A 27,130-nucleotide genomic window follows, 5' to 3' on the forward strand; every position below is an offset into this window, starting at 1 on the left:
CCTTTTCACACGTTCCTTCCACAGCAGTGTTTGTCCCCAAACACTGGAACTCCACACAATGGCATTCCTACTTCAACACCCCCACCAATAGCACCACTACATAACAAGAATGCTAATGAGACGGAACAGACCCTGTCTCTGAAAGTGTTAAACACATTTCATAGGAAGCGTTTATGCTATTTCAAAGATTACCAATTAAATAGATTCTGCTTAGCTCTGAGCAATTTCTAAGATGTTTCCACTTTTAAGGAAATAAATGTGATAAATGTAAGACTAAGTGACTTTATGCTGTCTTAAATATAATATCTCATTTTAACACACACGAATCAGTATATATTTAAGACCATCCTAATGTAGTGTGCTTAATTCAGTTGCATGGTATAACAGCCAAGCTAAAGTTAAAAATTAAAAATGAGTAAATTCGTAAACATAAAAACCAGTAGCCCTGGCTTTTCTTTTAAAGCTATATTATCACAATTTCTTTAAAAGACATTTCCTTTGGGAATGTCAAAATTGAAAGTCTATAATCATTTGCCAAAGAGTAAAAGCACATGGTTTTTATATAGGGTATCAGAAATAGAATAAATGGAAATGATATGAAGAGTTAATATAATCCTATAATTGATAAACTTAGATCTATAAAGGAAATAGGAACCATTATTCACTTGCATTTCGCCTGTCTAGTGATTCCTTAACACAATTTTAGATAAAACTAAATAGAAAAAGCTATCCCAGAGGTCAAATGAAGTAAATGCAGTTCAAATAAAGTTCATTAATGCTAACAGGGATATTTGGTAAGAAATCCTACTTATGAATAAAGATAATGCCAGGCTTAACATTTAATCAGGGATGGCCTACTAATGGTATCACTGTGACTTTTCTAAACATTGTAGATAATTTAATATTAAGCCATGGTATAACAACTAAGTCATGGAAAAGAGACTCAAGAATACCTATAATTGACCAGGACTAAAGATACAGAAATGTACATGGAAATGCAAAATTGGAAAGTTTCCAGTCCTTTTCTTCATTTTTATATTTTAAAATAAAACTTAAACAAAAGTATATTGCAAAGCTTTAAATTGTTACAACTTAGTGTAAATAAAAGGTTTAGGTAGAAATACAAAACACCTAGGTTTTTAAGTATTCTTATATTTTGCATAATGCTGAAATTCTCATAGGTTAGTCAAACAATTTTGAGCAAACTAAAAATGTTGCATTTTGTTTATATTTATATTTAATGAAATATACTTTTGCCAATTTTGAGTCCTAAAGAAATTCTTTAAATCAAAACAGTAATTCTCAAGACTCTTCTTCTCTCACAATGCAAAACTCTTTTAAATCGAGTAGTCTTTTAAATCTGCTTATACTTATTTAAATTTTAAATGTTTAGGCTAGCAGGAGAAAAACATCCATTACTTTCTGAGATTTTTTTTTAATCTTGACCATCCTCACTTTTAACAAAACTTACAAAATATTTGTCTTTAGAATTGATTTAAATTTTGCCTTTCTTTCATTGGAAAAATAGTCTCCTGTTTTATTTAATATTAAACAACTTTAAATCCTCCAATAACTGGATTCAAACCATATAACATCAAATAAATGATTAATCCACTTTATAATATTATATATTAAAATTAGATAATATTTCCACTTAAAACAAGTTAAACATAATAAAATATACTAGTTTTTAAAAAATCCTATCTTCATAAAAAGCATAAAGTTTGGATTTTTTTTATTAATTATGAATTTTTATATTTATTATGGATAGACTTCTATATGATAATTAGCAATCCATTTCTGGATCCACTGAAATAAATTAAAGGGCAAACCAAACACATTTTCCTTATAAAAGTTTCTCTCAGGAAATATTTCTTGATAGTTCTGGATTCCTTAGTTCAACACTTTCTTCCAGTCTTTTCCAAACCAGACAGAAGGAGGTGCTGTGTGAACACTGAGACTGACATTTCATTCCACTGCCTTCCCTTCCTCTCTGTATGCAGAAAGCAGCATGATGCTTTCAAAATATTCATTTTTCAGCAGCCTGTGGCCTGAGATAATGAGACCAGTCCTAAACTGGCATCTCCCAGTTCTAAGCTTAAAACTTAGTCCTTACTTAACATGGTAAAAATGCATGCTTCACTTACGTCTAAGTGCAGAGGATTTTTAAATGTTGGAACTCCACTTTTATTTTTCAAATGGTATCAATGATTCTGCTTTATAATGTGAATCCTACTTTAAGGTAAATCAAAAGTCCCTGTAAGTAGCTATTAAAATATCAGTCTTTGCAGATATTAAAAGATAAAATTTAGCTTATTCTGGTTTAAATACACTAATTCTACTTTTATACTTTGGCTCCTGAAACACACAAGTCAAATAAACATAAATCAAATAAGTTACTCTTGACTTGAAGTTAATGCATTATTTCATTTCTCAAGAATGTGATTTGTTTTATTTTAACCTAACTTCTACAATAGTAATCTGATTTTACCCTAAAATGAAACAGGAGGCTAAACCTTCAAATGATTAGGAGCTACTAATTTTCTTATTTAAAGTAAATGTCTATAGAATTTCCACATAAGTAGTTGCCTTTGCTTTGCACAGTATACAGCAAGAGAAGATGAGACATATGACATCCCATACCAAAAGACAGATACAATTAGCCCCATTATTGTTGGCTTTGAGATTATAGAAGCATTTTGGCTCCCTAACAGGTACTCAGTTCACAAAATACATGTCACAGTTCTCTTATGACGCAATGCCAATCATTGCCTCTATACAACCAAGTACATTTTAAAAATATATAATAAATCAGTTTTAAAAGAGGGTGACTCACCTGTTTGTATTATTTTTTTGCAGACTTTAATCGTTCATACAAGGCCAAAAGAACTCCTTGGATGTACATCTTAGCTCCTGAGGGGCTGAAACCTTCTCCCTTAGAGACCCAAAGTGGTCCCCGCAAAGGTGTGATGGAATTTTGCAGGCATTTTTCAAGCACAGGAACTATTCAAGAAAAGAAGGGAAAAAATTCTTTTGACCTGACTGAAATACACTGCCTGGAACACAGCACCAATATCAGAGCTAACTCTTAACATCTATTATTTATATCTGACCTGGATTAAGTCTTAGAGAGGCAATTCCTGTATTACTAGTGGCCACCATGAAGGATGTATTTATATTGAGACACCCCCCCCATGCAAGACTCATAAGCTTTGTGAGCACACCTGAATAGTTCTGAAGTGTGTCTAACTAGCTGCACAGAGTGTCATGGTGTGCACTGATTGCCTTATCTTCTCATTTATCACAGATGAGTTGGAACCAACCTTGCTGAAATCTACTTGCATTGTCCTGATAAAATTGTAAGATCCGTGTTGTTTCTGTATATAGCTTCCTGTAGAGGAATCTATCTACCTAAAACATCGCATCTGGAAATTATTCATAAAATATAATCCATACCTTTATAAGCCATCCTATTCCAGGCTTGTCCTTACATAACCATTCCTTAAATAACCCATATAACAGGGTGGCAAGACTGTTTAAAAATAAGGGGGAGAATCTTAAGTAGACATTTTATCATGCCTTTTTGTTTATAAGTTCCTGGGATATAAACTGGTCAAGGACTTAGGAATGCTATTTCAGCACGAGCTTTGTAAACAAATAAAGGATATTTATTTGTGTGCTTGCAATGCAACATCCATATGGACTTGACAGACATGTTTATACACTTTTTCACACGATTAGCTTATAAAGTCTTTCTAGTGTAAAATAGTCAACATGACAGCTAGCTAATATTTTTCAAGATTTAATTTTCCTATGAAAAAACAAGAAATAAAATCTTAGGCACACTTGGAAAACACAGAAAGATGAAATTATTTCACTTTTTAAACTCGGTCTTTAAATGTACACGTGTGATTCAAATATAAACATACAAAATAGTTACATATCTTTTTTTTTTTTTTAACTGGAGAAAAAATTTACATATCTTGGCTACCTTATTCTGGTACATGTTTCGACTTGAAAAAAGGAATCGAATAGATAGCCTCCAAAGAAAATAGGTCTGTGCCATTGGTTGTGTTATATGTTGCATATTTCATGCAGAGAAGCCTGCATAGCAATGTGGAAACTGAATTACAATTAGGTTCAGCTGAGTGGCTGAGCGGTGAGTTATGCAAATGGCCTTTGCTCCTGGTATTCTGCTGAATTCTGCTCTTAGTAAAAAAGTTATGCATTTTGTGGCACCAAGTCCTACAATCTCTACCAAAGCACAACTTAAAGTCTAATATATTCAGCAATTAGAAGAATGTTGGAGAGAGAATTTTAAGATTTTCTACTATTATAATAAAGTTAAAAGGAAATTATGACCCAATGATTATTTAGATATCTTTTTGGATGCATGCATAAAATTTACTCATCCAGTTTGAGAAGCAAATTCCTGAAATTCACCTATCAATCCTATTTTCATGCTCTTGGAGAAAATGCTTTTCTCTATAAAGTTTATCATAGCAGGTGCCTCAAGCTTTTAAAAAATACAAGATCACATATACTATGAAATAAAATCTGAAAGAGTAAGTTATTTTCAGAATTATAACTCTTTAAACTTTCAAAAAATGTATAAAACAAATCAACTTTGATTATAGTTTTTCCTAAAGAAAGTTTAAGAATCATCAGCACTTTTAGTTTACTTCCACAACTTTCATCTTTTGCCATGTATTCGATTTTAATTTATACACCTTTAATTGGTACACTCATTTACCCTAGTATACTTTTGAACATTAAAAAGCACTACCTACATAGGTGTTAAGTTGAAATAAAGTCAAATAAATTGTGAAATAGTTGATAAAAGATTTACATTTTGATCTTAAATTTAAACCTGAGAAATTTTTATCAAATCCACCACTCTTTTCATCTATGCTTGTCACAAAATAACTTTTGATTCTTTATGTCAACCTGACAGATGCCAAAAAAAAGTACTAGATTTTCTAACACAAGCTCTAATTTTTCCAGAGTTTGTTTTCTCCGTAAGAATTTAAGAAAAAATGTACAACTTGGAGAAAAATTAAAATTGTGCCACAATGTAAGCAGTGTCAGAATTGATACTGGATGGAAACTAGCTCCCATGCTCCACATGATTTATGTAATTAGGAACACTATGGAAACCAGAAACAGTAAACGCAAAGAAAGCAGTATTCACAAGCAGGTTTTATAAGGGACTTCAGAATCTGCTCTGAACTTGTTGAATAATCTGTTCGGTATTCCAGAATCTCCCTGCTGGAAGCAGGGTCCTCATTATAACCACAAGCACTAATAAAGGTTAGCCTCTGAACTAGGGATTAGAAGCTCTTTCTTTTTTGGAAGCTGCAAACTAGTAACTTTGATGATCTTCTTGAAAAGGAAGACAAAGCACACTCCAGGAACAAACAATGTTTCCACTAAGTAGGAAGGTACAGAAAACATAAGAAAATGATATGCCTAAATACTTGGAAAGGAAGTATAAATCTGCCTAATGTGTTATATTGAGAAAATAAAATACATTAAGCAGTTGGAATTAAAGAACTCTTCATTTAAAAAAAGGAGCCTTGGTCTAAGATGTAGTTTTAAAATATAAGTGAATAATTGAGGATTTTTTTCTAAGTCACTTGACTTTTCAACCCTAGCCATAGATTTTAACAAGGATATGAGTTTATTTGTTTGTCTTAGTTTTACTGGGTATTCATAACATTCTATACCAAAGAAGAGCTCATAAGAGTTCTTAGCCAATGGCTTTCCTCTATTATGTAGTTATCCTTTTCTGAAGCAAAACTTCATTCTATGAAACACTGTTATATAAATATATGCAAGAAATTAGGGCAATGATGTGGAAAGGTCAATAGACATACTTCGGCCTTAAAAAAAAAAAGCACAAACTCACATGCTACTATGAGCTAGCAAAACCTAAGGTAGATAAGCTAACCAATGGGAAGAAATGCCTTTCCCATGGAGTGAGCCCCAGGATGTTATTTCTGTGTCCTTCCAATCATGAGCTTCTCTCTCTTCAAGCTGCTACTCAGAAATATTTCCTCACTCAAGAAGGTTAGACTATGTTTCTTTAAGCCAGGTGCTGGTGGTTCATGCCTGTAATCATAGTTACTTAAGAGGGTAAGATCAGGAGGATCATGATTCCAGGCAAAAAAGTTTGTGAGACCCCTTTTCAATGGAAAAAAGCTGAGTGAAGAGTTACGAACCTTCATCCCAGTGATAGCAGGAAGCATAAATAGGAGGCTCGTGGTCCAGGCTAGCCTGGGCAAAAAGTGAGACCCTGTCTCAAAAATAACCAAAGCAAAAAGGGGTGGAGGTGTAGCTCAAGCTGTAAAGTGCCTTCCTAGCAAGAGAGAAGTTCTGAAAGGGAGTTCAATCTCCAGTACTGCCCCCCAAAAGGTAATCTTCCCTCAAATATGCATGCATCAGGCAAATGGGATTATTCCACTGGGATCATTTCTACCACTAGAAAAATGAAATGTTATGTCAGTAGTTGTTTTTTATCCATTTTTTTAAAAACAGGACTTCCTTTTAATTTATTCATTTATTTGGCGGTACTGGGGTTTGAACTCAGGGCCTCATGCTTGCTAGGCAGGCACTCTACTGGTTGAGCCACTCTACCAATCCTTTTTTATCCATTTTGTTTAAACTTGGTTTATGAATTTAGAGAGATTTAAAATTAATCTAATAATTTTAATGGTTTTACAACTAAGACTGTGGATGTTGGGAAATAGAGCATGTGGCCAAAAATAGTAATTTCATTGGATAGAGCTAATACTGAGCATCATGGGTAAATAGATCAAATGAGCAAAAGTAGCAAGTATATTAACTACACAACTAGCAACTGATATCTTTCTCACTCATGCTGTTCCACTTCCTTTGCATTTCTTTGTACTTTTTTTTAATCTGTTAATATATTCATGTCCTTCAAGGGTAGATTCAAATGTACCTCTTCTGATAAAATATCATGTTATTTATTCAGAATTAATTACTCCCTCCTAGAGGCTTCTTATAGCATTTTTATATTTTTATTTTTCCCTTATTCATTTATATCCATCCTTATCTTCTCCCTTCCCACTTCCTTCCTTCACTAAATCCTTTGGAGATTATGATGGGTTTCTCTTAATTGTTGTTCTTACTTTTATTTCATTTTTACTTAAAAAAATTAGATATGTTTATGGGATATAATGTGATGTATACATAGTGGAATGATCAAATCAGGCTAATTAGTATATCAGGTCAAGGTGTCTTTTAATTTGGAAAAAATAATGCTCAATAACTATCTAATGGATAAAAAAAGTACTTCATATATAGTGTGGACAGCCTTTTAGATAAGTTTTAAGATCATGAGTATAAGTATACAAAATTACTCAGAACCTGTAACTTTCTATAACAATAACATTTTAATCAAAATTTGATAAATGAACATGACTATACAAGAATTTCAGGCACATTTAGGTTTTCTTTCTTTCTTTCTTTCTTTCTTTTGGTGGTACTGATACTCAGGGCCTCACACTTGCTAGGCAGGCACTCTACCACTGAGCCACTCCACAGGCCCTCAAGCACATTTAGGGTATGTAAAATTATTTTACTTTAATGTTCCTTATAATATTTTTAAGATTTAGAAGGTAAAATAAATAAACAAAACAAACAGGAAAAAAACCCCAAAAAAAACCACATGAGCTTAATAATAAAGCATGAACTAGCCAGAAAACTAGAGATGGGTATTCTTAAAAGTCCTTGGAAACCCTTTTATGCTGCCCTGTTATAAATCATACTTCTATAGGAAAAAAACACAGAATAAAATTTAAATAACAGAGCAATAATACTAGATTGAGATCAAAATAACTATTTAAATAAGGGTAATTCCCTCCAAGGACATCAAATGCAATGAATTCAAATGCTAAATACCAAAATAAACAGCTCAGCCTTCAAAAAGATCTTATGTTAAAACCATTTCATCACTAATAAAAAGTTCCAACATTTGGATACATGATGGTTGCAGAGCCAAAAACCCCTCTAGAGAGAAACCCCAAAGCTAATGGAACTTATCAATGAGACTGGAATGTTCTATCAAGATCTAATAGTTAGGACTATACATCTCCCTCTCCTAAAGTAACATCTTACATTGAAAGAGGTACTTTGACTACTTCATTTGAATGTAGTATGAAACCAAAAAATAATCAGGATTTTTTATTCATGTATTTTCAAAAAGCACAAGAATTAATCAAAGGCTTTAATGACCTGCTCTCAATTTCAAATTAAAATTCATGCCAATTAAAAATCCAGAATTATAATTTACATAATACTCTAATTTTCACATTTCAGTCAGAGTACATGAGACTATGAAAGAAAAGTACAGCCCAGAGCAGTTACCTATAAAAAAAAACCTCTATATGCTCTGCGATGGCAAGCTGTTGACTTCAGCCTCAAAAACTACTCATTGTTAGCAGGATGTTGTTTAGAAATACATTAAGACATTGGAAATTTCCCCCCAATTAGGTGGAATTTATTTTTTAAAATGAAGTTGACCTAAAATGTCTTTTTTGGACAATACAAAGTGTGTTCTTAAAAGATACTAAGAGACTGCTTCCCAGTTCAGGAAGTATGCCTACAGGGAGTCTGAGCCAGTGCCAAGGTATGTGTGTGTTTTAATGTTCCTTATCCCCTTTAGGTAACATTAGAAAGCTCCTGGTCCCAGAACAACTAGGAGACACTACTGTAAAGCATGGTCTTCTGAAAGGTTGAATGATGGAGAGCATCCTATCTTCTATGTTGCTTGATTTATATCTGTGTATTTTTATTCAAACAAAACAAAACTAACAGCTGCTGTGTACTTTTGTTTACATGCTGTATGTCAAATCTTATTGTCCCTAAGGTACTTATGAGAAAAGATTTAGCAGTCATTTTCTTAAATACTGATGCCTACCCAAATTTGGATATTTCCTCCACTGAACAAAATGACAAGCACACGATTGCTATACTTAGAGCAATCTTTCACAGTTGCTTTAGCTTTTCAGTGATCCTATTAAACTGACGGTATATTGCCTGTGGGGTCTACAGTGTTATCATACTGCTGAAAGAGACATTGATTTGTATGATAGGATCAAATAGAACAGAGACGCACTGGAGAAAAGAATTTCTCAGGTCATATTGTTTTTTACCTGAGTAAAATTTAATTTGGACTTTATGACCTTTACAGGACACCTGGTTATTTTAATTGTTGAAATGTGGATGAACGTTGACATTGGGGCATAGAAAGTATAAAATCTTAGAAAAGTCCCCTCTGTTTTGAAAATGCAGCCTGAGTCATGTCTTTTCTTAAACCGAACGAAGTAGCTGTGCATTAAATATGCTGGCACATCTTCTGCTTGAGCAAGTGGACCGAAATGGTGTGAATTGTTAATGCCTTGCTGCTTTGGTTCACGGCTTGTGATTGATCATTTGTAACTATATCTACTCCTTGTTCCATGAAATCAAGTATGGAGTAATGGGTTCATCAGATTTTGGGGTTAAATTGAGAGTGAAGAGGTACTGTGTGTGGAAATAAGAGTTGCCATGTTCAGGGCTGGCCTTGTAACAGCATGGAATCTAAAGGCAATATTCAAAACCACTTCACTCATCATACGCTTACTGATTCTGAATAGGGCCCATTTGCAGGGGACATTTGGTACTTTTCCAATACGCTTTATGCCTCTTTCTACTTCCACCACCATGCACATCTTTTTTTCATACACCCCCAGTAGCACATTGGTAGAACAGGTCAGCATACACAATTCATTTATTTAAATGACTTGATTTATACAAGTAAAATAAGCTGGGATTCTATTGTCTGAATCTTGCCTTTCCCCTCAACAAAAATAATATTGTGTGTGTCTTTGAAAATATAAGCATTTTGTGAACACAATTTCTTGACCATCCAAAATATCTGATATTTAGTAATGAGTTAAAATAGCTTAACTGGACTGGTATGTGTGAAACTTAAGATTGCTCAGAGAAATACTGAGAACTAACTATATCTGAATCTATTTTTATGTGACAGTGGTCTATACCAACACACAAAAATTGAATATATATGACATACTTTTATAAACTTTAAAGCTCTATTCAGAAATTCAAAGTACTTTGCTAGAAATTTTAGAAAATATAAAACATGAAATTCAACAGATAAATTTAACAAAAATTAGAAGTAAGGGCCTTTAGAAATACCATTGTACACTTGCTTGCTCTCATAACTAACACTTTTATTATTTTAGATTATTTTTGGTTATTTATATTAGTATCCCAAAAAATTAACCTAAATTTTAAATGAGGCACAGATTAACTTTTGAACTAATAAGAAATGATTCAATAGAAAATACAGTAAAACTTAGGAACAAAAATTAAGTATACAAAGCACTTACATATGTAAATGACATTCTAGTGCAAGCTAATTATAAAAGACTCAAAATCCTACTGTTAAATTGCTCAGTGTCACTAAAACAAATCTCAAAAATGTAGCTAATCTTTTTTGTTTTTCTTTTAAGTGTTAAAAAGCAGGAAAACCAATAATAACTGCAATAAACATACCTAATTCAGAGAGATCTATGCATCAGCTAATGTTACTAAAGCAGTTGTGTCCCCTTAAATGCAAACGATAAGTCAATACATCACTTACATTTAAAAATTTTATTTAGGATGTAACATATATATGTCATGAATGATAGATATTTGAAATGTGACAGATACTTGAAATGTGGCAGGCTAAATGTCTTAATAGTTTCATCAATTACAATGGAGGGCTCCTTTTGAGATTTTTTTCTCAATGTTTGTTTCACAATAATAGAATCTTCTATAATAAACATTTTACATATTTTTGTCTAATTTTCTTTTTCTCTTCCAAAAACTCTTAAGAGAAAGAAAATCAACCTTTTCTGAGTCCTACTCTTTTAAATGGACAGCTTTGTAAGAAATTATTTTATAATAGATAGCAAGAGTTAAGCTATTTGTCCCCATACAATTATATTTACTACAATATATTTTATAATGAACTTCTGGGATCGTGGCAGAGTCATTAAAGTCAGAGTAATATTTTTGGTGTTCAAGTTCAAAGACTAATAACAAATAAGAGACCTGAAAACCTAAACACAGAAAGACACACTCCATGAGAAGGAAGAGAGAGCACAGATTTGGTTTAAAATTGTATGAAATAATGACACAAGTAAGTTTATCCCAACAAAACCTAGGAGTGATGATCATATCCTCACAAAGATAAAAAAGTCTAAGTTTTAAAGATTAAAGGGAATTTCTGACAGAAACAAAAGCATCTATGAGTACATTAGACAGCTCTGTGAGTGTTCATGTCATACAATTATGAATTCTCCTGTTTAATAGAAGATGACAGTGATCCAATTATAATGGAAGGGCTCCAACTGTCACCAAAAGGTTTTTTTAAAAATACTAATATTTTCTGTAGATCAATAGTAAATATCAATCAGTAATTACTTAGGACATTCTGTTTTTGACTAAGCAACAAGGGCAGCACAAGTCTGTTGCCTAGAAACCAGTGGAAGCCACTGAGGACCATTTCTAAGGAACCTTAAGGCCAAAGGAAAGTCACAGAGCATATAGTTCCAAAGTCTGTAGACTTGGCCTGAGCTACTTTTTTCTAATCCAGAGTAGCTCTTAATTAGCTACCTTTGTGTACAACAGTTAATGTTCTAGACATAAGGACTAATAATTATTGCTTGCACTGGTGCCACCTTCAGCAAGACATATTTTTATATTCATAAAATCTGAGAAATGAAGATAAATGGGAAAAGGACTTAAGAATTAAAGAGTGGCAAATATGCTTAATTATAAGGAAATCTAGTCTATAAAGCCTCATCTACTTCCCTGAAAAGTTCTAGAACAAATTATAAAGTGGTTTGTGAAGACTTAGGGAGCAAAAAAAAGCAATGATTAAATGAATATTTAATGAATAGAGAGGGAGATTCTTGGGGAAATCTACTACCCAGAGCTTGAAATTTCCAACACCAGCATATAACCATTATTTCTTTCAATGAGAAGCAGGTCCCAATAGACTGAAGACAGTACCATTTACTGTTTTTAAGCAAGATACGGGAACAAGAATAGGAACAAGAGAATGTCAGATAAATCTCTCAGAAGTAGTAATATTGAAACTAAGACCTAGCCAGTCTTTGGTACCTCACCTGACCTCAGTAGGGATGAGAAGCATTGTGTTTGAGGGTCAGGCATGGTAGTGCATGGGGAGTAGAGATAGGAAGATTGCAGTCTGAGGCTAGCCAGAAAAAAAGAAAAAGACAATATCTCAAAAAAAAAAAAAAAAAAAAACCAAGCTGGGTATAGTGGTGTACACTTGGCTGTGGCAGTTTACACCTGTAATCCAAGCTCCTGGTGAGGGGGAAAATAGGAGGACCTTGATCTTAGGCCAACCCAAGCAAAAATGTGAGACCCTATCTGAAAAATAAACTAAAACAAAAAAGAACTGGGATTGTGGCTCAAGAGCTTGCCTAGCAACGTGAGGTCCAACCTCCAGTACCACCAAAAACCAAAATAAATTTAAAGTAAAAATTAAAAATAAACTAAGACACAGTGATGAGAAGCCAACAACTTGCAGAAAGATAGGGTGGCAGAGAATCCAAGCAGAGGAAACACTGCATGATCGGCAGTGGAAAGTGAAAGAGGGAACATGTTTAAGGAATAGAAACTCGAATGTAGAGAGGAAGGGGCTAGAAATACTGAGTAAAAAATAGAGAAGCTGGGTAGGGAGGGACCAAGTCATGAAGGCTCTTCAGTATACAAGTTATGAAAGACCAAACCACTTTCTAAAATAGAATGATACAATTAAAAGATTTTGTCTAAATTGGAGAAAAGTAAGCTTGTAATTCTAATTAAATGAACAACTATATGAATGGAGGATTAATACAATCTGAAGCTAGGATTCTATTAGCATGCTAAAGATCTCTGTCCCTAATCACTGTCAGGCAGCATTTTCATCAGGGTAAATTTGATATTTGTACCAAATTTATATAACTGATTAACAACAATGGGAGAAACTACTAATCCTTGGTTGACAGATAAATATCTAAAAGCTCTTAACAAGCTAAACTACTAAATAAAAACTTTAAAAGTAGAAATTTAGTAGGAATCATTGTACAAAGTTCTCACATCTAAAAGCCCAGCAGTAAAAGTACAGGAGAGTGTAAAAGTAGCTTGAAAGAAAGCTGTGGGGCAAAAATCTTAAGAGACTTTAGCTGACTGCAGGTTCAATATGTGTAAGTCAACAGTACGGTGCATCTAAGAGGAATGATAATGCAATTGTAGGTTACATAATGAGGCAGAGCCACTTTGCTCACATTGATTGGCCTGGAAAATTGTGTGCAATTTTGGGCCTTACAAAGAGTTACAAGGATAGTGAGGGGCCACATAAGTAGTTGAAGACTAATGATATTTAACCAGAGAAAAATTTAAATGATTAATATTCAAATATTTTAAGGGCAGTCAGAGACTAGGAATTAATCTGAGGATTTCAGTTAGTTATAAAACATTTTTTTAAAAATTAAAATTGTTAGAAATAGAGACTGGATAGACACTTTCTAAAGACAAAAAGAGGAATTTTGTGAGCAAAGTGAAATTATTGTGATCACCAAATATCTTTCCAATGCTGAAATCAAAAGTAAATCAATGAACAGCACCATTCTGAAGCAGATATTGAAAGAGAAAGTCATGATCATTTGTGTTTATACTGATCTATGCATGAATATGACTCATAGCTTTTAAAACTCCATGGAATACAGGAAATCTGCTCAGAGTGGTAGGTGAGAACTACTACTAAAAAGTAGTCAACAGTGAGTAATTCATTGCAAATTTAATTCAAAGAAGAAATTTTTGGAATATTAATTAATTCATTCATTTAAAAGTATTATCATTTTAGTCACCATAACACAAATTCCAAGCTTAATAATTGCTTAATATGCTTTTCATGTGTGTTTGTGTGTGTGTGTGTGTGTGTGTGTGTGTGTGTGTGTGTGTCTAGTACCTGGCACCATGGTAGATACTAGGAGATTTTTGGAAATTTTCCAAAAGTACTCTGTAAGACAAAAATCTCTCTTTTTAAAAAGAGATATGTGCTCTATCCAAAACAGAAATACTCTGCAATCAACTTTTATAGCACACGGTACAGATGAAATCAAAGACATTAGGAAAAGTTGATATTAGTAGGCAAAATAAATAAAATGGGACTTATATAATATTTTTAAACTCTGCAGGCTAACACTTCAGTTGAAGCCTGTGAGAGACTCAGAATCAGAGGGCACAGCTAAGCCATGGTTGTATTCCTGATCCACAAAAATTGAACAATAGTACATGTTTGCAGCCATGTTTGCTGCTTTAAGCTGCCCAATGTTGGGGTAATTTGCTACACAGCAATATTTAACTAATACAGATTTTAGGTAAGGGACAGTATAGTATATTCCATTATTATACAAAATATTTGCTGTCCCTCTCTGAAGGACCACTTTAATTTCCACCTTATACACATCAAGCAACTGTATGATTTTCAGTGTTATACACCCAATTCAGGGAAGTGAAAATGAGTAGGACTGGTTTGAACAAAGGATGTTATTGACAAACTTGGACTTATTTGCTTCATATCTCTCACAATGAGAGGCCATGTAAGAAAAATATAAGCATGAGCCAAAGGCACACACTGAAGAAAAGATATCCTCTTCAAAAATGGTGCTGGGATTATACTCTCTCTTCAACAAAATTAGAGATAAGGGCAAAATAGGGGGTGGGGGCAGAGGGAGGGGGCGGAGTGGGTGGTAAGGGAGGGGGTGGGGGCAGGGGGGAGAAATGACCCAAGCATTGTATGCACATATGAATAATAATAAAAAAAATGGTGCTGGGAAAACTGGTTATCTACATGCAGAGGACTGAAACTAAACCCTATCTCTTACCCTATACAAAAATCAAGTCCAAATGGATCAAAGATCTTAATGTAAGACTTGAAACGTTGAAACTACTATAGGGAAAATTCCAGAAGATATAGGCATAAGTAATTACTTTCTCACTGCGACTCCAATTGCCCAGAAAATAAGAGCAAGAAATGACAAATAGGATGGCATTCAATTAAAAAGTTTCGGTGCATCAAAATAATCAAGAGGCAACCCACAGAATGAGAAAATCTTTGCCAGAAGTGACTAGCATCCAGAATATACAAAGAACTCAAAAAAGAGAGCAGAAAACCACAGATAATCCAATTAATAAATGGGCAAATGAATTGAAAAGACAGTTCTCAGAAGAAGAAATAAAAATGTCCAATACATACACAAAGAAATGTTCAACATCCTTCACCATAAAGGAAATGCAAATCAAAGCAGCACTAAGAGTCCATTTCACCCCAATCAGATTGGCAATCATCAAAAAAATAACAAAAAATGCTGGTGAGGATGTGGGGGGCAGGGAGAATGAAACCCTCATTCATTAGGAATGTAAACTAATACAACCACTATGGATATCAGTATGGTAGTTCCACAAAAAACTAAAATAGACTTAACTTATGACCCTGCCACACCACTCTTTGGGACATATCCAAAGGAGTATAAATAAATATACAAGAGAGATACCTACATATCTGTGTCTATTGTAGCTCACTTCATGATAGCCAAAGAGTGGAAACAGTGGAGGTGCTTAACAACTGATGAATGGATAAAGAAATTTTATAGATACATATATACATTCAAACCATGGAATATTACCCATAAATAAAAATGGAATTATGTCATTTGCAGGAAAATGCATGGAACTGGAAATCATCATGCTACACAAAATAAGACAAGCTCAAAAGGTCAAATCTCACATGTTTTTACTCATTTGTGGAACCTAGACCTAAAATGATAGTGATAATAATAACAGGACATGAATGGATATGGGGCCGTTGCAGGGGAAGATAAGTGAGAGAGCAGAGGTAGAAAGGAAAGAATACTGAAGGGTAAAGAGGATTGAAGTACACTGCATATACACATATGAGGACAGCATAAGAAAAGTCACCAAACACTGAAAAGGGAGGGGAGGATGGAATGGAAGTATAATGGAGGGGTGAACTTGTTCAAGGTACACTGTATGCACATATGGAATTATCACAATGAAATCCCCTCATATTATTAATGTATGTTAATTAAAAATAATATAAAATAAAAAAAATACCAGACAGAAATGTGAACTCAAGACCAGGATCATTCAAAAGAAGAGGAAAATATGACTTCATGAGGAAATGGTAATAATCTAGGAACTCACTGAGGCCCTGGGAACAAGAGCCTCAGAAACATGGATAGCTGAAAAATCTACCAGAAGCCATTCTCCAGCTTGAAATGATGAGGTTATCACACTAAGATTCCACCTCACCCCTGTTAGAATAGCCATCATTAGCAACACCACCACCAACAGGTGTGGGTGAGGATGCACGGAAAAGGAACCCTCTTACATTGTTGGTGGGAATGTAGACTAGTACAACCACTCTGGAAAAAAATTTGGAGGCTACTTAAAAAGCTCAACATTGATCTACCATTTGATCCAGCAATATCACTCTTGGGGATATACCTAAAAGACTGTGACACAGGTTACTCCAGAGGCACCTGCACACCCATGTTTATTGCGGCACTGTTCACAATAGCCAAGTTATGGAAACAGCCAAGATGCCCCACCACTGACGAATGGATCAAGAAAATGTGGTATCTATACACAATGGAATTTTATGCAGCCATGAAGAAGAATGAAATGTTATCATTTGCTGGTAAATGGATGGAATTGGAGAACATCATTCTGAGTGAGGTTAGCCTGGCCCAAAAGACCAAAAATCGTATGTTCTCCCTCATATGTGGACATTAGATCAAGGGCAAACACAACAAGGGGATTGAACTTTGATCACAAGATAAAAGCGAGAGTACACAAGGGAGATATGAGGATAGGTGAGACACCTAAAAAATTATCTAGCATTTGTTGCCCTCAACGCAGAGAAACTAAAGCTGATACCTTAAAAGCAACTGAGGCCAATAGGAATAGGGGACCAGGAACTAGAGAAAAGGTTAGATCAAAAAGAATTAACCTAGAAGGTAACACACATGAACAGGAAATTAATGTGAGTCAACTCCCTGTATAGCTATCCTTATCTCAACTAGCAAAAACCCTTGTTCCTTCCTATTATTGCTTATACTCTCTTCAACAAAATTAGAGATAAGGGCAAAATAGTTTCTGCCGGGTATCGAGGGGGTGGAGGGAAGAGGGAGGGGGCGGAGTGGGTGGTAAGGGAGGGGGTGGGGGTAGGTGGGAGAAATGACTCAAGCATTGTATGCACATATTAATAAAAAAAACAAATAAATAAAAAATAAAATTAAAAATAAAAACAAATGATGAGGTTATAAGAGGGAAGCTGTGCCCAAGAAGTAGGTTTCTTAGACTTAAACAATTCTATAAGCTAAGGCACTGACAGCAGCTATTAAGATCGAGGATTGAAACAAACACTCCTAGAAAGAAGATGGGTGATATGCCACCAGACAGCAACTTCATTCAGCTCAGTGTAGGGTCTAGAATCATCAGACCCTACTGAGAAGGAAAACATACTAAGATGTTTGGAATACTTTATAAATTAAAAGAAGACTGTCTCACCTACATCTTTATGATTCATGCTGCCTCCAATGGAAGGTTCCAACTGTTGCAAAATGCAACATGGTCAGTACTTGCTTGTAAAATAACATTAACAGCAATCATGAGCATAGATACTTTTTTATAATACCAAGTGTCAGGCACTTCTTTTAAGGCCTTTATATATAATTTACTTCATCCTTGCAAGAAACTATTAAGGTAAATTCTGTAATCCTTATTTTACAAGTAAGAAAACAGATTCTCAATGATCCTATGTCATTATAGTAAGTGGCATAACTGAAATTTGAACTCTGGTTACAAAACCAGAGCACATAGCCAATACTTTCTGCAGCCTCTATGAGACAGGAGACAGTATGCACTGTTTGATATAGCCCTCAAGATTTTGCAAATATATTTTGTCATACTCAATGCCTTAATGAGAGATCGCTTCCCCACAAGTTACATCTCAAGTCTGATCAACAGCATAGACTGACTGGCATCTTAGAAAAACTGACATGAAGAGTGTTTTCTCTCCTTTGCAATCCTTCACATAGTGTCAGTTACATTCTTGGTTTATGTCAAATGTAGGATCCTAGAAACATCATTTTACATAAAATGGCCTCATTTTCTTGGATTAGCTTCTATTCTGAATGTGCTGGGTATGGTGTTGACGTTATGATAATCATTTCATTTGATCAGAACTAAGGCTCATGAAAAAGTTGACATAGACCTAATTCAACTTCTGAGGGCCCTGAGGGATGACACCTACTCCAGGAGCCCAGAAGGTAGCTGCTGGAGGAATTCCAGATCAAATCAAGCTTCCAGAAGCCACATGGCTGACACTGGGAAGAATAAAAATTAGGAAGGGCTTTACATTCTTTGTACTTAAATTTGAGGAGCTTGCACTTTTATTGGATTTTAATGTGCAAAGGTAAAATTATTTGATTTTGAAATTCACTTCTGTGTTGACTTAATAGTTTATATTTTAATTTCTTTGGGAGTTTATCTTTGTATTTTAGTTTCTCCACAAAAAGTTGATGATGGGCCAGAATTACTATTCACATTCAGGGCATCTCTATATTATTGGAATCTTGTGAATGAAACATGCTAATTATGTCTTTCATTTCACTCTAGAATTTCCAAAGAGCTTATCAGAAAAATATATAGCTAAATAGCTATTTTGGACAATGTTTTGGGGCATAATTTGGGGTCAGAAACTGAATAGGAAGTGACCATTCAGTGTCATACAGCATGACGTTGGAGTTGATCTAATTCATGTACTATTCTAGTTCATTTCAGAACCATTGGGGTAAATTTTACATTACTCACAATGATCTAGAAGGATCCACAAAAGAGCAAGGTCTGATTATTGTTATGACAGCCTCATAAAGGGCTAAAAGACTGATGAGCTCTCCCTTGAGAAGGAGAGTAACTCTTCTGGTTCACTACGATGTAATAATTAGCGAAAGTCATGAAGAGAGATCACACAGTTAGGGAACATTAGAAAGAAAAGCAGTATTATTAAACAACTCCAGCAAACTGGAACACTATGGACATTAGCTATGCTTCTTTTAAATGCCTCTAAAATATCAAATAGCTCAAACACTATTAGTAAATAGAAGAATGATACAGGAAGTATTGTTTCCTCCTGTGCCCCACTGGCTCAAACCTCCATTTATTTCCAACTTCATTGTCTTGCTCACACTCCATTGTTTTGTGCAGCATTAATATCTTTTGAAGCACTCTGAACCTGCCCAGGATGTTTATATTATCTCCTAAATTAATAATTATTATTTTGATTAGTGTGCTGGTCTTGAAGATACAGAGACTTTAAAAAGTCTTCCCACCCTGATTTTCCCCACAGTTCTGTGATTGTGATGGACATGAGTACATTTTTCACATGCGTTAGGCCTTAGCATGCTGACTTTCTATAGAAATATGGTGTCTGTATGCAGTAGGTAGTTCCCTTGTACTCTTGAAAGGATAGATCTACACAGAAGCTATAACTAAAGAACTTTCCCACAAGTAACCATATAAATTTCTTTATTAAAATATTCTGCTTTAAAAATCTAAACACATAAGCAACCTTCATATCTTATAAGTTTTTAAAAGGGTTTTCTAAACATGACTAAAAGCAGTTTCATATCATGAGAAATATGTTCATTTCTCCTAGCATGGGAGGAAAATTTGAAAACATATCTAATACCAAAATAGAAGCAAAAAATAGGAGAACGAGGGGGGGCAATGTAAATAATGTACAATACAAGTCTAATCAAAATTGTCACTTCAAATCCTCCCTGTATAATGAATATTTCCTAATAAAAATTTTATTCAAAAAAGAGATAGGAGAAAAATTTCATTTTGTTTATCTGTAGTGTGTTTGGTCCTTGATACAATCATACTTCAAATCTGTGCTTATAAATAAGAAGAAATTGCTATGATCTTAACATGAGACATTATTAACTGACTTTCTGATCTGACATAAAGCAAGCAAAAAAGTCAAAAGAATATCAGCATTTATTTATTTAAGCTAAAAGTTAATTTTCACTTAACACCTGACCATTCCTATGTAGAGGTTCTGAAGACCATCTAATATAAAAGTTTAGGGACTCAATCATTTGATGTACAACATCATAACAACAAAGTAAAAGAATTTTAAAACCCAATTCTAAGTGACTAGAGTGCTATAGACCGGAAGTTCCTCCAGTAGGATTAGCTTCTTTAAGTATTTTAAGTCCAGTGTACTTGCAATGCTTCCACATGTTAGTAGCTGCATAAGTTAATTTCAGCTGGCATAAGCTTTTATAAGTATGCAAAAACACAGGGTAAGGCATGCATTAAAATGTGATAATAGCACACTTCTGGAATATGTGAAGCATTAGGCATGAATCTGAATGCCTCTGGCACCCATGAAGTATCACGCCTTAGAACCACTGCTTTTCTATTTTGATATGTAAATTTTTTTTTTTTTTTGAGACAGGGTCTCCCTATGTTGCCCAGGCTGGCCTCAAACTCATGATCCTCCTGTCTTAGCTTCCTGAGTGCTGGGGATAACTATTTCTGTTATACCATATTTGGAAGGAGAAAAAACCCAGCTTTCTAAATATAAATCTTTCATCTTAACCTAGTTTCCTTATAGCTAAATTCTAGCAGTTTACTCAAATCCAACATTTCAAAACCCAGGTAATCTGGAAACTTAAGGATAGGTAGAGTCTTAAGAAAATATGATACTTACTTTTATTAATGCAGGTATATGAGTGATGAGTGACTATAAAATGTTGTTGACCATAAGGAAAATATTAGCCTGTGTGATGGGAAAGGATACAATAATGTAAAAGGGAGAAATCAGGCTGGGGGTTTGGCTGCAGTGGTAGAGCACTTGCCTAGCAAGTGTGAGGCTATGAGTTCAAACCCCAGCGCTACCAAGAAGATTAAAGAAAAAATTAAGAAAGGGAGAGATCAGTTTTAGTAAGAAGGATTCCTTGTGCTGTACATGTTTTATAGGTAAATAACTTTGTCTAATTCTAGATAATACAGAGGTGTTTTCAGGAGCTTTGAAATCGTCAGATAAACATTCTTAATAAAATAAAAAATAATTATCATATCTAATGCAAACACTAAAAATGACCAAGAAAATTAGATTTAGTTTCTAAATATACACAGATGTATAACACCCTTAGAAAAAATATGTGAAAGACACAATTAAGTATCAAAGTGTTACAGTTACCACTAAATAAGCATTAAGGATGATAAATTAAGGAAATAGTCTGCTTTTATACAGTACAAGTGAGAAACTGGAAACAAATGGATGTATACACTATGGCCATGTCCCTAAATCACTATAGTTATCTGAACCTAGCCTTGTAAAGACATGTCATTTAATATCTAGGGCCTCCTCAGGCATGGATTTAAAGATTAGATGATAGGACTGTACTATTTAAACTCACAAATGGATTCCATGGTATTTTTGCTTTCAGGAACTAGTAAATATCTTTGGAAATTATCACATGGAAACTCATCTCTTGGCAAAGATACACTGTGGAAATGTTTTAAAGTACATTATATAAATTTTGAATAGCCTCTAGAAGTTGACCAAATCATTTATCAATCCGGCCATATATTATATTATTATATTAGCACAATCTTTCTCTCTCTCTCCTCTCTCTGTCTCACTCTCTCTCTCTCTCTCTCTCTCTCTCTCTCTCTCTCTCTCTCTCTCTCTCTCTTTCTTTCTCAGGGATGGAACCTAGGTTTTGCATATGTAAGGCAAGTGCTCTGCAACAATTTCTTTTTAGAAAATTGTATCCCATAGAAACTGGCTGTTAAATTACGAAAATATATCAATTACTCATTCTTACTTAGTTATGATTTACTAGAGTTAAAATACCCAACTTTTTTTTTCTTTTATTATTCATATGTGCATACAAGGCTTGGTTCATTTCTCCTCCCGCCCCCACCCCCTCCCTTACCACCCACTCCACCCCCTCCCTCTCCTCCCCACCCCCTCAATACCCAGCAGAAACTATTTTGCCCTTATTTCTAATTTTGTTGTAGAGAGAGTATAAGCAATAACAGGAAGGGACAAGGGTTTTTGCTGGTTGAGATAAGGATAGCTATACAGGGTATTGACTCACATTGATTTCCTGTGTGTGGGTGACCTTCTAGGTTAATTCTTTTTGATCTAACCTTTTCTCTAGTACCTGTTCCCCTTTTCCTATTGGCCTCAGTTGCATTTAAGGAAAATACCCAACTTTTAAAAAATTCAAACTTGTGCCCAAACAAGATTCCAAAAGCCTTAATGCCCTCCATGATCTCCCTTTGTATAATACCATCTTTATCGATGTTATAATTAAACTCTGATTTATTATATCTTTTTTCTTTTAAATGTTTAGAAGAAAATTATATAAATTCTTTTCAAAATATTAGCATATGATTTACAAAGCTCTTGCCACTTACCTTTTGAAATATCTTCAATTTTTCTGCCATACAAGTCATAAAGGTATCTGGCTGGTAAATCTAGATTTATTCTCATTGTGCAGGTATCTAAAATCTATATAAGAAAAAAACTGTAAATAATTTATTATAGTAAGCTTTTATTAAATTAAATACACATTTAAAGTGCTTTTAATGCTAAACACTTATTAAAATTATGTTGTAAAATAAAAGTTGGTGATATTATGTTTCTAATATGTTAAATGAAAAAGAGTTAAAATTGTTAGATTCCAATTATACCTTAAAAATATACACAAGTATTAATGAGAGAGACAGACAGAGAGAGAGAGAGAGAGAGAGAGAGAGACAGAGAGAGAGAGACAGAGACAGAGATGGAGAGAGGAAAAGGGGTTAGGAAGAATGGAGGGAGGAAGGGAAGGAGGAAAAGTAGAGAAAGGAAGGCATGCAACAAATATCAAACTGGTTATCTACTATTTAATAAATGTTAAAACTTCAGACTCCAAGGAATATTTAAATCATTTTTTTTACTTTCTGTGTTGCTATTTATCTTAAGTGGGAAATATTACATTTTATATTAAAGTTTAATATAAAATTTTATTTAGCTTTGTTTAGCTTTTTAATTCTTTCCCAGATCTTATTCAAATGCATCATTTTTTCTCTCCCTATAGTTAATCTTCTTCATTCGTGGATAAGTTTTGCCACAAAACCCTAACCCTAGGTGGACCTCACTTTCTGTTCTGTACACACACCAAGAAGCCTGGTGCTGCTGGAGAAAGTCACACAACTGAACACATCAGCATTAACTACATTCATTGCCATCCTCCATGGTCCTTTTAACATAGCCCAGTCACTTCTGTTTCATGTCTTTGGTAATTTTTTCTCTGACTTTCCACAATGAGTATTTCCTACCATCTCTCATCTGCTCTCTCCACCCAGCCTCCTCTTCCCTACTTCCCTTTTCACTTTCAGCAAGGGACATGGCCTCCTACATAGAGATGAAACTGAAGTTTCATCTTCTTGTTATTAAAGCTACAAGCCCAACCACAAATACATTCATCCTCTCTTCTTCTCTCTAGTTATATTTCAGGAGTCTTTGCTCCTCTGTAATGCTAATATTCTACTATATTTTCAATTATGTTTGATCTCAGCCTTTAAAAAAGCAGTGTTTTCAACTATTCCTTAACAAGATATTTCTACGTGACACTCAAACATAATCAAGTCTACAAATTAATCCTTTTCCCCACATTTCCTTCTATTAACTACTCTTCTTCCATAGCTAAATGTGAAAGAGGGCTGGAGACTGGCTCAAGTAGTAGAGCACTTGCCTTACAAGTGCAAAGCCCTGAGTACCAGTACAGCAAAAACGAACAAACAAAAAACAAAGTGTTGTGAAAGAGTCGATCATGCTCTCTGCATTTCCTTCCTTACCACTCATTCATAGGCCATTTGAGTCTAGCTTTTGTTTTTGCCATCATTGTATGGAAATAACTCTCACAAAAAATTACCAATAACCACCAGGCTGATAAGTCCACAGACATTCTCTTAGTTCTCACTTTGATCTTTGAGCATCATTTGATCACTTCCTCTTTCTTTAAACACTCTTTTTTGATTGAATTGTGTGATAAAACAATACACTAATTTTTCTGTCTTCTTCATAGGCTCATCCACCATCATTCATTTGCTAGAGTTTTTCAAAATAAGTCTAAGACCCCTTTATTCCTCACTGCATCTGCTCTCTTAAGGCTATATAAACAGAGCCTTACATTTCATCTTACTTTCAAATTAATATATTCATCCTAAGGCTCCCTTCTAAGCACCAGGCTGTATTAATACCTATTCAGTATTTCTACTTAAATAGATCAAAGATCCCTCAAGGTCAACATATCCAAACTTGACTTCCTGTTTTTCCCATTCAAGCTTACTACGCAAGCATTCTGAATCTTAGAAGCCTCCATCCACCCAGAATTGCAAACCAGAAAATTTACAGTTATCATTAACACCCTAATACTTCAATATCCCTCACTCCATGGGGGTCTGTTGGTCTAAAGATCTTACAGGTTCATCTACTTTTCTTCATTTTTACTACTATACTCTTGTCCAGACCATTTGCTAGGATCCCTTCAATAATTATCTAATAAACTCCTGCATCTACTCTGACCCACTCAATTTGTTCTCATCAAGCACAAAAGTTATCTATTCAAAATCATAAACCTGGTTATCCTTCACTCCACTCCACTTCTAACTCAAATCCCTTACATGATTTCTCATTGCTCTCAAAAAATCTGTAATGTTTCTTATAAAGTCACTCTCTCCTCATATACTGTTATGGCTTGAATATGAAATGTCCCCCACAGGCTCATGGATTGGGAACTTGGCTGCTAGCTGGGTTTCTGGGAAGTGATTAGATTATGAGGACTCTGACATAATAAGTGGGTTAATCTCTATCAATTCACAATACCATGGCATTATAAGGGGTAGTGAAAAGCAGTAGGTGGTGCCAGTTGGAAAAAGTAGGTCCCTGGGAGTATGCCCTTGTGGACTATATCTTGCCCTACCTCCTTCCTGTATTCCCTTTTGTTCTGTTTCCTGTCTGTCATGAGGTGAGTTGCCTGTACCTCATGCTCCCCATGTGATGTTCTGCCTCACCATGGGCTCAGAAAGAGTAGCACCAAGGACTAAGACTGACACCTCTGAAACTGTAAGCTAAAATAAATCTTTTCCCCTTAATTATGTCAGGTGTTTTGTCACAGTGATGCAACATCTGACTAACACATATACTGACCTTTTAACTTCTGAAATCCACCTGCTTATTCTGCACAGAGCCTTTTCACATGCTGTGTTCTGTCTTTGGTATGGTTTCCCACCTTCACCATCCTCTGGATGTTCATAGATAAATCCTATTTATCTCTTCTCAGAAGAATTCCCAGCACAACCTACTTCACATTTAATACTGTGATCATTTTACAAATGTCTTTGTCCACCTCTAGACTAAAAGCTCCATAACAACAGACTGTGGCTGATTTTGTTCACCACTATATTCTTGTACTTAGTGGACATTAGTAGTCATAAAAATATTTTGTATTCTATTAATCCAAAAATTAATCAAAGTTAATGTAAGTTATTCTAATTTAATCACTCCATCATTAATGGTATACTTTATTAAGATTTTAATAAGCCTAGAAAATAAAAATTTTGACCAATGTTATGAAAGTATGCTAAATCTAGAGGATATATAACTCTAGGAGAAAAAATTTCAAATAAAATAAATTCTTTTTAGTACCAAAGGACTGATATTGTATCATACTCAGGAAATAAAGTTTAAAAACCTGTTCATATTTGCAGCAATACTTTTGACATCTACCCAATATCCATTTTCTACCTCATCCTTATAATACAGCACTGATTTTGTTTAGGATTTTGCCCTTTTGACTCAGGGATAATTGTAGTCTACAATTATCTTGATTGGCCAAAGTTATTCATTATAGTCCCATACCACTTTTCAGTGAAAGGTTTGAGGATGGATACATAATCCAGTATTGGCCAATGAGACATGAGAAGGGGCTTCTGTGAAAGGCTTCTTTATTCACAGAGAAAAGATAGTCCTTTTCTGCCTTTGGATGCAGTTGTACCTAGTTGCGCAGTAGCCATCTTTTTTGGTACTGTGATTTAAACTCAAGGACACACTTACAACCCAGTAGCCATCTTGTTATCAACATACAAAAAAAGGCACAAAATACAGAAAACACAGCTAGAATCCTGTCAAACAATACTTGGAGCTGTCCTACCTCTGGATTTCTTGGTTTCTTCTTGCTTATGTCAGTTTGAATAAGAATTCTTTGTTATTTGCAGCTAAAGCCATCCTTGCTAATGGAAAAAACATTTTGGCCTGTATTCATTAAATAATAAAAACTGATTTAGCTAGCCCAGTGAGTATTTGTATAGCAAGTAGATTATAACAGTACTTACTATATGAATCTAAGAAGCAAACCATTCAATTAAGAACCCAGGGAAGAATTTTAGAATAAATTTAGCAAGCTGAAAACTGTGAAAATGAATAGATAATTATGAAATTAATTCCTTGAATTACTAAAAATATTTCACTTTTTGCAATTAACTATACTTATTCAGTAGACGAGAAATACAATTTATCATGACTCTCTTGAGAAAGTGATCTGTTTCTACAGAATATTTTTTGCCAACTGAAAGATCATCAAATAGATTATGAATTTTCAAAGAATTAAAATTTATGCCATAGTATATGAGGCCAACATTTTCCAACTTAGAATGAGAATTATAATCATTATTTTAACCTGAAGATACCAGGAGATTGGGTTGAATTTGTACCCATCTTACTAAGTAGCTTAAAAGTAATTCTCTGAATAAATTCTGGAGATAGTTTTGTTGAACTGTTATTTGCCTTATCCTCATAAAAGTAGGTTCGAGATCTAGTTATTTGCTCTTATCTAGTAATGAACATGACTATGACTTGTAAGACCAATTATTTCTCATGAATTTGTGT

The 27,130-nt window shown here is 34.3% G+C and overlaps 1 protein-coding gene and 1 pseudogene across 2 annotated transcripts in view; one reads left to right on the forward strand and one right to left on the reverse strand.

Moving 5' to 3' along the window:
- LOC109676735 (doublecortin domain-containing protein 1-like) overlaps window positions 1-27,130 on the reverse strand; it is a 1,027,711-nt pseudogene that overhangs the window by 918,650 nt on the left and 81,931 nt on the right.
- The window catches only part of LOC109677192 (dnaJ homolog subfamily C member 24-like), a 929,921-nt gene that overhangs the window by 775,444 nt on the left and 127,347 nt on the right, over window positions 1-27,130 (forward strand). The gene's annotated exons all lie outside the window — the stretch shown is intronic.

The sequence above is a fragment of the Castor canadensis genome, chromosome 18 (assembly GCF_047511655.1).
Source record: "Castor canadensis chromosome 18, mCasCan1.hap1v2, whole genome shotgun sequence".
In the NCBI taxonomy this organism is placed as follows: domain Eukaryota; kingdom Metazoa; phylum Chordata; class Mammalia; order Rodentia; family Castoridae; genus Castor; species Castor canadensis.